The sequence below is a fragment of the Chelonoidis abingdonii genome, chromosome 8 (assembly GCF_003597395.2).
Source record: "Chelonoidis abingdonii isolate Lonesome George chromosome 8, CheloAbing_2.0, whole genome shotgun sequence".
Lineage (NCBI taxonomy): Eukaryota > Metazoa > Chordata > Testudines > Testudinidae > Chelonoidis > Chelonoidis abingdonii.
Window position 1 is genome coordinate 89,082,667 of NC_133776.1, and position 15,330 is coordinate 89,097,996.

Consider the following 15,330-nt stretch of genomic DNA (forward strand, 5'->3'; position numbering starts at 1 on the left):
CTCTACAAAGCCCAGCTGGCATTGAAAGTAGAGTCGAGTGAGATGCATCATGGCTAAGCAATTCAGACTTAAGTGTCACCGTGCCAGCTCCTACTCCAAAAGTAGCCATAAATATTTTGAAGGTTGCAAACACCTAGAATACACCACAATTGAACAACCCAAAAAGCATTCACAACTGGGTGCTACTCAGCACTATCACCACCACTGTTGCTGCACATGTAGCAACTTCATGATCTGACAATAAATGTCTTTGGGTTGAACGTTCAACAAGTTCTACATAGACAGAAAAGGGCAATGAGCATTTTGCATAATGAGAGAAAGTTTGGAGTGACATTGCACAGTTCCTGTTTATTTGGAAGAGTTTGTATGAAGATGTTTCAGACTGGAGTCATCACTGAATAGTTTTGGTCAATTCGTGAATGGCTTTGTTAAAATAAGAGCAGTGACTGTACAAGGTTTGGAAGTTATGTTCACAAAATCAAGCATTTCAAAGATTGCTCTTGTTTAAACATCTTAGGAAACTGTTAATGACTTTGGAAGTTTTGCATATGTTATTTAAACAGAAAATCTGTGTGGTACAGTGTGTTAATGATGAATAAAACTTAAATCACTTACTGCATCAACTGTTAGATATGTCTTGGGATTAGTGAACATATTTGTTTTGGCCTAGATTGAAATCTGGATAAAATTGTTAACCACATTATGTTAGCTGCATACCATAAATTTTGCACACAGTGTGCAAGTGTTATATTTTCTTGTCTGTTCACATCAGCTAAGTAAATAGGATCGCGTTAGCTGAGGAGAATTAATGAGCCTATTTGCATGACAAACAGGAGAAGAGAGATGGGACTATCCAAGCATTTTGATTGAAAAAGTTCTGCTTGTGGGTGTTTCTATGTATATGTTACATACACACACAGAGTAGAACTCCCCCCTCCATTTTTTAAGTAATTGGAGAGGAAGCAGTTAATAAAATCAAAAAGCTCATAAAATTGAACACCCAAAATGGCAGTAGATATAGTGCATAAGTTACAACGTGGTGTCCTGCACTGCTTTCTTCTTGTCCTTCAGACCAGAGCAAAGTGATTTCCAGTATGCTGAAGGCATTAGAATGTGAAGGGATGTCGGCTTGTTCTTCAGCATCACATTTTGTTATATGATTTCCACTCCCCTTCTCCTAATTGGGTAAAATGGTTTGTTATAATGGTCATTCATAAGATGGGCTTGTATAATGAGTTCTACTGTATAATTAAAAAGTTTATTCAAACTGGAATAACTCTAGGTGCTTGAACTGAGGATCGTTGGGTCCTACGCATGTGAGCTTGGTACCATCTTCAGTTTATTTCATCCCCTCCCTCCCAACCCCCCTCCTCGCCCTCTTCAGGGACCCCTCTCATGAGCAACTCCTCCTGCAGGAGTTCGGAGGCTCCTTACACGTACGGAGCTATGAGGAGGTACCGGAGGAATTAAGGGGCAAGGGTTTTATTCCCAATATTTCCTAATCCCGAAGGCAAAAGGGGGCTTATCCTAGACCTGCGAGGACTGAACAAATTCATGAAAAAGTTCAAATTCCACATGGTATCCCTGGGAACCATCATTCCTTCCCTGGATCCCGGAGATTGGTACGCCGCTCTCGACATGAAGGATGCATATTTCCACATTGCAGTTTACCCCCCACACAGACGGTATCTACGCTTTGTGGTGAATCATCAATATTATCAGTTTACCATCCTTCCCTTTGGCCTTTCCTCGGCCCCTCGGGTCTTCAAGAAGTGTATGGCGGTCGTCGCAGCTTCCCTACGTCATCGTCGAATACATGTCTTTCCTTACCTCAACGACTGGCTTATTTGAGGGGCCTCCGAGACACAAGTCATGTGTCATGTGACCATCATCAAGGACCTATTCATGCGTCTAGACCTGATAATCAATTTAGAAAAGTCCACTCTGGTGCCTACGCAGAGGATAGAGTTCATCAGGGCCACGCTGGACTCCAACCTTGCAACGGCCAGTTTGCCCCCACATCGTTTTCAGGCTATAGTCTCCCCTGTACAAAGACTTCAGAGCTTCCCAACAACCTCTGCCCGCACTTGCCTTGGCATCCTCGGTCACATGGCTGCATGCACATTCATCACAAAGCACGCCAGACTGCGAATGCGTCCTCTCCAAACTTGGCTCGCCTCAACCTATTGTCCGGGCAGAGATGCCATAGACATTATACTCACAATTCCGCCGAGCATTCTAGGCTCCCTCGACTGGTGGCGAACATCATCCCTGGTGTCTGCAGGTCTGCCATTCCATCCACCACAGCCCTCCACGTCCCTAACAACGGACTCGTCATCTCTGGGCTGGGGTGCTCACGTAGGGCACCTCCGCACTCAAGGCCTTTGGTCGTCCCGGGAGTTGATGTTACACGTCAATGTCTGAGAATTGAGAGCAGTCCAGCTGGCGTGCCGAGCATTCCAACGCCATCTACAGGGCCATTGTGTTGCAGTGTCCACGGACAACACAACGGCCATGTATTACATAAACAAACAGGGAGGGACGCTGTCCTCCCCCTTTGTCGGGAGGCGATTCAACTGTGGGACTTCTGCATAACCCACTCGATAGACCTGGTAGCCTCTTTTCTCCCAGGAGTCCGGAACAATCTCGCAGATCAACTGAGCAGATCCTTCCTGTCGCATGAGTGGTCCATCCGTCCGGACATTCTCCATTCTGTTTTCTAGAGTTGGGGCTTTCCCCACATAGATCTTTTTGCCTCCAGAGTAAACAGGAAATGCCAGGTGTTCTGTTCCCTGCACGGTCACTCCCCGGGCTCCCTCTCGGACACGTTCCTAATTCCGTGGAAATGTCACCTATTTTATGCCTTCCCACCATTCCTTCTCGTCCACCAAGTTCTACTCAAGCTCCGCAGGGACAGAGCCCACCTAATACTGATCACTCCGGCATGGTCGAGACAGCACTGGTACACCCTACTGCTCGACCTTTCTCTGACAGACCTGATTCCCCTGCCACTCTGCCCAGACCTCATAACGCAGGACTTCGGCAGGCTTCACCACCCAGACCTGCAGTCCCTTACATCTGACAGCATGGCTGCTGTCTGGTTGAGCCAATTGGAGTTGCGTTGTTCTACCTCAGTGCAACAGGTGCTGCTGGGAAGCAGAAAGCCTTCCACGCGAAAGACATATCTCGCTAAATGGAAGTGCTTCTCTTACTGGTGTGCCCAGCATGACCTTACCCGACAGGGTGTATTGGTCCCCATTATCTTGGACTATTTATGGTCCCTCAAAAAGAAGGGCCTGGCGATCTCTTCTATCAGGGTGCATTTTGCAGCTATTTCCACCTTCCATCCTGGGGAAACCAGCAGTTCCATTTTTTCTCACCCCATGGTTTCCAGATTCCTCTAAGGCTTGGAGCGACTCTACCCTCAGGTCAAATGCCCAACCCCTACCTGTGATCTAAAGCTCATATTAGCTAGGCTCATGGGTCCCCCCTTTGAGCCTCTGGCCACATGCTCGCTGCTGTACCTGTCCTGGAAGACAGCCTTCCTCGTCGCTATCACCTCGTCTAGGCAAGTCTTGGAACTTCGAGCATTGACTGTGGATTCCCCGTATACAGTATTCCACAAGGACAAGGTACAGCTGCGACCGCACCTGGAATTCCTTCCTAAGGTGGTCTCTGCCTTCCATGTTAATCAGGACATCTTTCTACCAGTCTTTTTTCCGAAGCCGCATTCATCGTGTCAGGAACAACAGCTGCATACTCTGGATGTCCGCAGATCTCTCGCCTTTTATATCGAGAGGACCAAACCCTTCCGACGTTCGCCTCAGCTATTTGTAGCTGTGGCAGAGTGCATGAAGGGCATGCCAATCTCTTCCCAACGAATTTCATCTTGGGTGACATCCTGTATTCGGGCATGCTATGACTTGGCTCACGTTCCGACTGGCCATCTCACCGCCCATTCTACTCGGGCTCAAGCCTCATCTGCCGCGTTCCTGGCCCATGTTCCCATCCAGGAAATATGCCGCGCAGCTACCTGGTTGTCATAAACAGATAGCTAAGGGTTAATGTCTCTTTCACCTGGAAAGGGTTAACAAACAACACCTGACCAGAGGACCAATCAGGAAACAAGATACTTTCAACTCTCAAAGGGAGGGAAGCCTTTGTTTGTGGTTTTGGGTTTGGCTTTGTTCTCTCGGGGTCCTGGACAGTACTAGAAATGAAACAGGTCTCTGCCAATCTCCCTGCTACAGTCTCTTATCTATCCGAATAGTGAGTAAGTTAATGAGGCGACTAGATTTTAGGTTTTTAGATTGGTTTGTCTTTTCACTCCTATTTGCAACATCGTTGGAATCTGTTCTGGTTAATCCTTTTATAAAATGTGTCAGTTGCTGGGGAACAATTTTGATTTTGGTTATATATTGGTACTCAATTCGAGTAGGCAGGAAGGGTACTTCCTTTGTCTAGTAAAATAATGCGTCCTATCCAGGACCCTGTAATATACATCCTACGTAAGTTACGTGAAGAATAATTTCGTTTACTTTTTCCTTTCTTTTATTAAAAGAATTCTTTAGAGGAACGCTGACTTGATCTTTCCTTGTTTCCCTTGTTTTATTCCCAGGGGATTGGGGTTTTTAAAACACCAGGCTAGTGGGGGGGAGGGAGGGGGGAGCAGAGAGGCCTAATTTCTCTCTGTTCGGCCAGGATTATGTCTCTGCTCAGGTGGAGAATCTGGGCGGGGGGAGAAGGTGGGAATGTTTTTTCTCCTGCGTTTTTAGGTTTTAAGGATCCAAGGGATTTGGGTTCTTGGGGTCCCCAGGGAAGGTTGGGGAGATCAGAGTGCCCCAAAACACTATATTTTTGGGTGGTGGCAGGCTATCAGATCTAAACTGGTAATTAAGCTTAGAGGAATTCATGCAGGTACCCAAAATTTGGATGCTAAGGTTCAGATTTGAGAATTATACCTTATGACACTAGTCTTCCATCCACACCTTTGCATCACACTACTCATTGGTCCAGCAGTCCAGAGATGATGCCACCTTTGGCTCAGCAGTCTTACATTCCGCAACATCTCGCTCCGACCCCTCCGCCTACGTAAGGCTTGGGAATCACCTTATTGGAATGGATATGAGCAAACACTCGAAGAAGAAAAGACGGTTATTCACCTTTGTAACTGTTGTTCTTCTAGATGTGTTGCTCATATCCATTCCAAACCCACCCTCCTTCCCCACTGTCGGAGTAGCCGGCAAGAAGGAACTGAGGACCGGATGGGCCGGCAGGGGTATATATCAGGCGCCATAGCGGCGCCACTCCAGGGGGCGCCCTGCCGGCCCACCGAGTGTTGCTAGGGTAAAAATCTTCTGATGAACGTGCGCGCAGCGCACACACACCTAACTGGAATGGATATGAGCAACACATCTCGAAGAACAACAGTTACAAAGGTGAGTAACCATCTTATTTACAATGCTTCCCAGCCAGAAATACCAATATGACTCCCTCATGGTATTTGGGCACTTCCATGGTTGGTTTTAGGAATTTAGGGGGTCCCCAATGAGATTGTTGTTGGGAGAGAACCTTCATTCCATTAATCTCTTCCCTCTTCCACAAATTCCCCCCAGTCTTCTCTTTCTTTGCCTTTAACTTAGAATAGCTAGTGATGTGGATTCCCATTATAGTAGCAGCAAACTACATAATAAATTTGGGACTGATCCCTGATCCACAAATTGGAACACTCCCCAACCCCATCTGAAAATTGGAGACCTCTTTAACCACAGACTGCATGTTGCCTTCAATATTGGTATGGGTTTCCCCAGTGCTGACTCTGGTCCTGTTCGTATCTGGAAGGAATGATGCATACAGAACTTGCCTGTAGGATGGATGGGAGGAAAATCCCTTATCCAACATTTCTGAGACTCCAGAAAGGTTTGTTTCCAGATCACTTCCACAAATAGAAGATTCTTGTCATTACTTAACTACTTTTCCTGTCTCTTTAAAAAGTCTTTACTGGACTGATTCCAAGATGGGTGAGGATGATAATTAAAAGAGCCCTCCTGAATAATGCATAAAGGGGTGAGATATAGGACAAATTGTTGTTTTTTCATGGCAGATTTCCAGGTGGAGTTCTTCAAGAGATCCTATCATTCATCTTGAGCATTTGATTACCTTTATCTTTAGATTTGCTGGTTTTCCATTTAATCATTTGGTTTAGGCCATCCTCAGGTTTGCACCAGGATTTTCACAACTTCAAAGTGAAAATATCAAAATCCCCCCTACACTCTTACAGAAGACAATTTAGAAAATCCTGCCATCAGTGATAGTTCACTGTGACAGCAGAATCAGGATGACAAGATTGGCCAAGTATAGTTGACCTTCCTGGTGTGATGTTGGCTACAAGTTAGTCTGCTTCTCCCTTTTGTGCTGTGATTGTAGTGAATAAATACACTACACTGTTGGGTGCTGTCTGTGATGGGTGTAGAAATCTCACACGGGGCAGCAGAGATTAGGGAGCCATTCTGGGCCTAGATGACTCCCTCCCACTGTATCTGCAGAGCCTGGGGCTTAAAAAGGAGCCAGACAGGATAGGAGGACAGACCTGTTTGGAGAGCTCCTGAGTAACAACACAGCAGAAGCCCTTCTTGCAAGGGAGGGATCTGCAAGAGGCAGCTGCTGCAGGCTCTAGAGAAGGGACCAGGGAGGAGATGCAGGTGAGAGGTAGCTGGGAGCTTTCTCCTTGGGCTGAGGACTGAGAAAAGCTTGGGAAGCTGAGATCTGAGTTAGGATTTTGACTGAAGACGGGTTGATCAGAGGCTGCAGCTTGCCTAAGACCCCAGGTAGCATCTTCTTCTTAGCATATGCGCAACATGCCTCAGGTGGCACGTGACCAGGATTCATCACCAAATTTGGTCCACTGGTTGGATCATTAGCTTGCCTGGGCCAGGTATTAACCAGGAGTGCAAAATGAATGCTGATCCATGCCCCTAATCTCTATAGAAGAGTGTGACAACTCTGGGTGTGGGAAGAAACCACCCCAGGAACTTGGATGAGCTGTAGCTGGGTCTAGCCAGCAAAGTAGAAGGCTACCAGCTGAACCCAGCTGGGCTGCAGATTTAGTCATTTTTGGTATCTTCTGTTGGATTGTAAATGAAGAACCTTGAGACCTTGTGGGAAAGTGAGTGGTAGGAAGTGACCCAGTGAGGCAGCCTCAAAGCACTCCAGAGTGTTTGATATTGCTCCCTCTCATGGAAGGGGCAATAATCCCCCTTCCCTCCTTCCACTCTTTGTGGATAAGGAGATGGTAGAGGCATTGTGAGCCCCAAGTAGAAAGCATGCTGTCCCCAAAGGCCTGGAGGTGGCCTAAAACCCTCTCTGTTGAGACATTGGACTCTATATATTTTTGTTGGACTCCGATACTCCGTTAGGGGCAAACTCAATTGGTGACTCAGCCAGAGAGTCAAGTTGCTACTTACCAAAAGGTGGATCATCACAGTGTGGGAAAGATTGATAGCGAGGAATGCTGGAGATGGGGGAGATCTGGGCCCCTTTGACCTAGCCCCTAGGCAACATCACCGGTAAGCTCAGTCGCCTGTCACATGGTCATTATTTGAAGATGATCTTGAGAGAGGTGTGTAAGAGCTGGCTTCCTCACTTTAATTATTAGGAAATCAAAGAGGAAATCAAACATAAACCTCAAGAAAGTAAACTGAAAATTGAGAAGAAAATTTGTGATGGATCACTTGAAAAGGCCAGCATTGCTCTCACCTCCCCAACTTGGGGAACAAGACTGCAAGATGCTGTCAGCAGGTATAAAACACCCAGGTTGGTTAGTGTGAATGTCAAAAATATTTCTCTTGTCTAAAGTGGCAATGATCACAGACAAAACCAATTGGCAATTCAGGACTGGCTGACACATAAAGAGGACCCTCATGAGTTTTATTTTTAAATCCACCTTCTAATTTATTAGCAGTGGTGACAGCAGTAAAAGGAATGAATTTATTCAAGTAAGTACAGCTAGAATAATGTTAATTAAATTAATCAGGTTGGCTGTGGCTGTTGTAGAGAGTGGCAGATAAGGGTGGTGGTAACAAAGAACAATGACAGGAATCATGGGCTGGCTTCATATTATGGGAGTGAGGTGGAGGGGAACCATGATTTGTTTTGAGTAATAAAATTTGCTGGGTTTTCCACAAGAAATCGTTATATGTCAGAACCTCACAGAAAATTCTCAACCATGTGCCGTGTTACAACAGTGTCCTATAACTTTCATCAGTTCATCTGTCTATAGTGTATCTTTCTGTCCAATATGTTCAGCACCATACATATACGGATATTTATGTCTATAGGTGTATGTTAGCTGTTACAACCTGGCTGCACAATTCTTTCAATGAAATAGTCTTCTGTTAAGTAAGCTACTACTCAATATGAATAGGGGTAGAAGAATCAGGACTTTAAAGCTTTAGTTACAGTAGGGAAAATCTTGTTTTCAGCAAAATTCTAGGTAGAATTGGTCAAATTTTCTTTCCCTGAAAAATGGCTTCATTACAAAATTTTAATGGGAAATTGTTGACATTTTCTGATGTTGTATGTGTGACAGATGCTGCACTTTTAAGTTTTAAAAAAAAATTATTGAAAACTTTATTAACATACTTTGCTTACTGAAAACAGGGATCAGGTAAACAAAAAACATCACTAACCATTTCAGGGGTGTTTTCAATGATGCTTAGAACAAATAATGAAGCAATTGTGAAAAGTGTTATCAAAATGGTTATCAGGGCAGTTTCAAACATGGTGAAAAGGAAATGACATAGACGTTTCAAAATGTTTATAAAAATATATTTTTATTGTGCGTGCAGCTCTAATTTAAGGTGACCTAAATGGTGGTATAAATCCCACGTCAGTAAGTGGCTGTCAATTACACACCAAGGTGGGTGGGTGGGAATTGCAGCAGTATAAATGTTTTGAAGGGGAAAGAGTTAGAAAATGTAACATGAAGCAGATTTCATGATTTGTTGGCTTTTCTTGCTACAACCCCACCCTTCTGCTCACTTGACATGTACATGACACCTGTTTATCAATGCAGAACTTACACCACTGTTTGTCACTACTGAACAAGGGTAAATGTATCTATTTAACTTAGGAATTACAGAATGTTTATCATCTTCAAAGAGTTGACTGATTATGATAGAATTAGAACAATAAAGCCAAAATAGATTTATGAAAAAATAAACTGGCACTTTGATTTGCTATAAACGAACAAAAATGCAACAACGCATCAAAGATTGACAGTGCATTTTAGAGTTGCTGCTGAGTGATTAAGTCACTTGTGTTGTCTGGTTGAAACCTCGAGAAGTTCTTGTGTAGATTAGAATGCAGGCATCTGCTTGGTTTGGTAAGTTTATGGTTGGAGTTATATGTTGGGGTTGCCTGTGATAACAGCAGCCTGGACCTGATGATTCAGGAAGTCCTTCCTAGTCCTATGTTCACATGTATCAGTTTGACACTGTATATATCTGTGTCGCTCTATAATATGGACCAGATATTTAAAGATGTGTCCATGTATTTGTGCATGCCTAATTGATACAGGCAAACACCATGATTATGGGCGCAAATCTGCATATGCACAAGCCCTTAGACTTTTGCCTGCATTTCAAGTATCTGTGTATGCTAACCAGACCCGTGAGATTGTGTACACACGGGCATGTCTTTGCCAGTGTAAAACTCCCAGTATTAAAGAGGATACTGGATTCTCAAGAGCAGCCAGACATGAAAAACCATAAGGTGTTAAACTGCCATAGCTGGAAATGGTCCCTGTAAGTGTTAGCAGCATGTCATAACTATCTGGAAGACCAATGGCTTTCACTTCCACAATTCCTTCTTTCTGAGGGTCCTTGTTAATGACTGAAGCATTACAGCTCCCCTGTGATAAATATCATTATCCACATTTTACAGATCAGAAATCTGACTAAGATCAGACTGCAATTCTATGGCAAAACCTTGATATCCACACTACCAACCCCATGTCTTAGCTGCAACACCAGCCTTTCTCCGATTTAAGTGATACTACATTTCTCTGTCTTAGCATTTGCTGCACCTCAAAAAAAGGGCCCTGAGGTCAGTGCCTGCTATTGTTGTTATTGTCAATGCAACAAACTGTGATATGTCAGTAGAACAACATTGAAATATGGGCTCTTGAGGAAAGTGATGTTTAATGAAGTCTCTCATGCTCAGTGAAAACAGAATGATCTACTCATGCCATTTGAAGGTTGGATATTTCCTTGAGCTAAGTTCTGAAACAAAATGACCATCTCTAGGTATTTACAGGATGCAAATGCTTTTCTGCCAGACATATGCAGAAAGGCAGTGACAGGTAGCCTGTCGTGGCATTTATTTTTCCTGTCTGACATTGCAAACTGTAAGACTATTTATGCCTGGCATTCTAATCCTGGGGGAAGCATTCAGATTTACATTTTTAAAGAACAACTCATCCAGATTTTGGCATTCAATCAAACAGAAATTTGTCATAGTTTATAATGCTTGTTAACGAAAAACATCAAAAATTAATGCTCATTAGGGTGCTCATTAATATGCATGGGACTCTCAGTTTTGACTTAATTAAGTAAAGCACCACTTCACTGTGGTATTGTGTCACTGCAGTTAAAAAAAGACTGTTCAGAAAACATGCTGCAATAAGAGATCTGGATGATGGTCCCCTCGGACAGAATTACCCCGAATTTCATTGTGGAGCACCTGTATACTCCACATTCGAACTTCCTGACAGTTAGAAACTAGAAAATCTTATCTGTATACAGGGTTACTTGGTGATGGTTTGGATTTAATGTAGTCAGTCTTTGCATTCTTAAGACCTGTGGAGTTTGAAAATACAACATATCTGTACAGAGGGAGCGAGCTAGTGTATAGCTGTTGTCCAGACATTTACAGATCTTCTAGTGTATGTACACAGGGCTACTGAGTTGCTGCTAATGTTTGTTTCAGCCTCCTGCAGTTCTGTTTTAAATCCATAATGTGGGTAAGAATTGGGAGCAGAGAATCCATTAAAAGCATAGTTCTGAATATTCATTTAATTTTGTTCTTCCTTATGTCCTGTGATTTTCCTACCTATTGAATCCAGAACTGTACTGGTTACTGTAGCCCCACATAAGTATGGAACTGAGCTCTTTTGACCTTTTCTGTGTAAAGGTGTCAAGACGTGGTCCAATGAACTCTCACTCAGCTGTGCCCGAGGATTAGCGCCAGTGCATTCTGTTCAAAACAGGCTGGGAATGTCACTTCCTTGCAGTGTTAGTTCAGCTTCTGTCCTTATGCTCCTATTACTCATTTTGTGGGTTTGTGTTTTGCTTTCAGTTCTTGTGTAGGTTACAGGGCAGGAGAAAATTGAGCAGCATGTGTAAAAGAGGCATATAGGGACCCTGCATAGTAAAGGGCCATTTGGATGTGTGAGGCATTTGTGTGTTTGAGGGGCATTAGTGTATGTGTGGGAGAGTGAATGTGAGGGAATAACTGGTGCATGGACACAGGACATGTATGTGAGAAACCTGTGGGAGGGGGCCTGTGGCTCAGATGGAGGCCCTGGGGCTGTGGTTGGGAGAGAAGGGAACGGCCTGTGAAGGGTGTGTGGGTGTAGGTGTGAAGGGTGTATGTGGGGGAAGGGGCTGTGGCTGAGGGTCATGAAAGGCATGATGGGCTGTGGATTGGGTTGTGTAACGTGGTTGGGGCTCACCACCTCAGTGCCTCCTGCTGGTGACTCTGGGAATTAGCTCAGTCCAGTGGAGCGCCCTCTCCTGGTGGTGTTCCACCTGTTGTCTCGCCCTCAGTTGGCGTCTGAGCCTGCTTCGCTCTCCAGCTTGCGGCGTCCTCTTCTGGACCACTGCTCTCCAGCAGTGCCCCTCAGTCCATCCACACCCCCTTCTGGGGGGTGGTGGTGGTGGTGGTTTATCAGCAGTCTCTAGGCCCAGTCACCCTGTACAACCACATACCCCAAAGTCTAATCCCTCCAGTCAGGGATCTGGCATAGTCTGTGATGGCCGCTCCCCAAGGCTGATGGCTAGGTGTACTGTAAGGGGGGAAGGAGGGGACCCACTACTCTCAGTCCCAACCTAGGGACCCTCCAGTGGCAGCCATCCTGCCCTCCTCGCTCTCTCTATCTGTCCATGTCCCTGGACCGCTTCCCCTTCGGCACCTCGCACCTTTCCCCTTAGGGCCTGCAGCACCGGGCTGGAGTTCCCTTCTGCTGTCCCTGGTGCTAGTCTCCCAGCTCTGGAAACAGACCTTACCCTCTCAAAAGCCTGGGACAGACTGCCTGCTGCTTTCCTGAGCAGCCTTTTTATAGGGCTGAGCCTGGCCCTGATTGGTTCCCTCTATTGACTGTCCATCTGTGCAGGCCCACTGGCCTGTTGCAGCCTACATTCTCAGGGAGTGGGGCAGCCACCTCACTACAGGTGGGTACAAGGTTCATATGGGCAGACTCTGTGACTGAGTTGTGTGTGCGTGTGTATGTGTGTAGGGTGTGGCTGAGGAGTGTGGCAGGGAGATTGTACATGGTGGAGGAGGTGAGGAAGAAAGGTTAATAAGAGGGTGGATAAGCAGAAACAATCAAGAAAATATCCTCTAGTAAGTACCACATAAAATAACACTATAAAATCTAAGTCTTTTCCAGGCAAGGAGGAGACGTCGTCTCCTTCCCAAACGAAAAGAGGAAGAAAAGGCATGAGAGTAATTTACAATTCTTTTCATCATGAATAAGAAATGAACAAAATAATGTACTCGGCACACATCTCTAATAGTGATAATTCCACCTCCTTTGATAGCAGCATTACGTTCTTCTGGCACACAGGCTCGCTGTTCCCTTTGCCTCCGGGATGATAGGCTGTGCTCTCAGAAGGACTGGTTGGAGGAATTTCCATAATCACTTGCCGATCCATCTCATCGGGCTGCAGAGCCTCTCCATCTCTGCAGATACCCCTCTCTCTTTTTGGGTCTGTCTTTCAAGATTCATTACCCTACATTTATGCTATTGGATTTGTTTTCCATTTATGCAATATCCTCTACTCTTGGGAGTGTATCATCCTCCAACTCATTAATGTAAATAACGAAGAGCTGGGTTTCCATCACTGCCCCTTACTGACTTCCATTAATAATTTATTCCCAGTCTTTTTTTTTTTGTATCTTTTGTTATTATTCTGCTTCACAGGTCAACTGGCACTAGGAAAACTGAGAGCCAATGGTTGGAGAAAGGGAAATATTGTTATTGTTTACAGAGCTCAGTGAATAATTCATAACTGATAATTTATTCAGTACATTTGTCTCCCTTTCTGATCATGAATTGCCTGCAAGGGGATTTCTCTCTCCTCTCCCTCCCCCACTATTTATTTGTTGCCTGGAATTATTTGTCCTACCATCTCCCCACCCTTTCTGGAGTGGGGTGGCTGTGCTGCCTAGGTGCATGGAGGGAGCAGTCTGTATACTTCTCTGTGTTCAGGGATTGCGCTTAGCATCCCATACGAATGCCAGAGGCATCTGGCCCTCTCTTTGAACCATATCTCAGATACCAGTTTCCAGGGAATAATCCACGTGAAATAATTTGAATGACAGGGAAAAGAGTTTTAAGGCAAGCTTATCTGGTGATCTAGCTCTGACAGCCACTGACTCCTGCCTAAAATACCATATGTATTTGGTGATATTTAGCTCAAAGACTTCAGGAGTGGGCTCTGTGTTCACGCTTGCTACCTTACTACCATGACCTGTGATTTTATGAGTTGGAGCTATCCAAACAACTATTATCTTATCTATCTTCAAATCCTTCCTTCACACTCACCTCTGCTCTGTGGTGCATATTAACATCATGGCCAGGCAGATGAAAGTTGTGACTATTGCAGTTCTCCTTTCCTTTCCCAACTCCTTTTTCTCCTGCCCTTGATCCTGATAAAGAAACATATACTAATTGCAACTAACGAAGCTTGTCCATTTCTTCTTTCTTGCATGTTGTATCCTTAATCCCCACCCCTATGTGTTTTGTCTTTTTTTTGTACAGCGTCCTGCACAGTGGGCTCCCGATCATGATATAGGCTTTTGGAGGAGATCCACTGATACATCTGTGCAACTCTCATTGAAATCAATGAAAACTGTATGTTGCCTGAATTGAGCTCCATAGTCTTTAATGGCTGGGTGATCAATGGCTTAAACCAGTGTTTCCCAAACTTGGGATGCTGCTTGTGTAGGGAAAGCCCCTGGCAGGCCAGGCCAGTTTGTTTACCTGCCATGTCGCAGGTTCAGCTGGTCGCGGCTCCCGCTGGCCGTGGTTCATTGCTCGAGGTCAATGGGAGCTCCTGGAAGTGACTTGGGCTGAGGGATATACTGGCCGCTGCTTCCCACAGCTCCCATTGGCCTGGAGCAGTGAACCACGGCCAGTGGGAGCCGCAATCAGTTGAATCTGCAGACGCGGCAGGTAAACAAACCGGCCTGGCCCGCCAGGGGTTTCTCTACAAATGTGGCATCCCAAGTTTGGGAAACACTGGCTTAAACATTTCTACAGCCACTAGCAGAAATTAACTAAACATCAAACAGATGTGCCAATGTATCTTTGATCCATGCACCATGCTTTAAAATGATCAGGAGATCCTGCATGTGAATGCATCTAATTTTCTCCCCTCTGTGAATCCAGTCCATACATAGTTTTCTTTGATCATTTAATAATTTCAGTAAAAGATACAAAAGTCCTTATCTTGTCCACTGGTCTGAGGTAGTGGTTCTCAAACTTTTTCCTTCATGTACCACTTGAAAATTGATGAGGGTCTCGGCAGACCACTTAATGACCTTTCCAAATGTTGTTTGTACTGTTAGCTAAGTATTGTAAAGCACTTTGAATAAAAGCACTATATAAAAAAAAACCCCTTAATAATAATTAAGGGTTTTTTGTTCTACAAATAAAAACACACAACTCACTTTTTAATATCAGTAGTCCTACCTTTCTAATGCAATGGATGTGCCCTCTCTCCCCTGCCGCTGCAGCCCTTGATCTGGGGCTGGGAAGAAGGGGGATCTCCCCTGCCGCAGCAGCCACCTAACTGAGATTGGGAAGGAAGGGAATCTCTCCTTCTCTCCCCCACTGTGGCAGCCCCCAAGCTGGGGCTGAGGAGGAGGGGGTCTCTCCCCCACCACAGCAGCCACAGAGCTGAGGCTAGGAAGGAGGGTCATCTCTCCTTTGCAGCCGCAACCCTGGAGCTGGGGAAAGTTGCCTTTTTCTCTGGTCACCGCAGCCCTGTAAGTCCCAAATTCCCCCCACTGCCCCCTCTTCCCACCCCACTGCCCCACACCACAGCG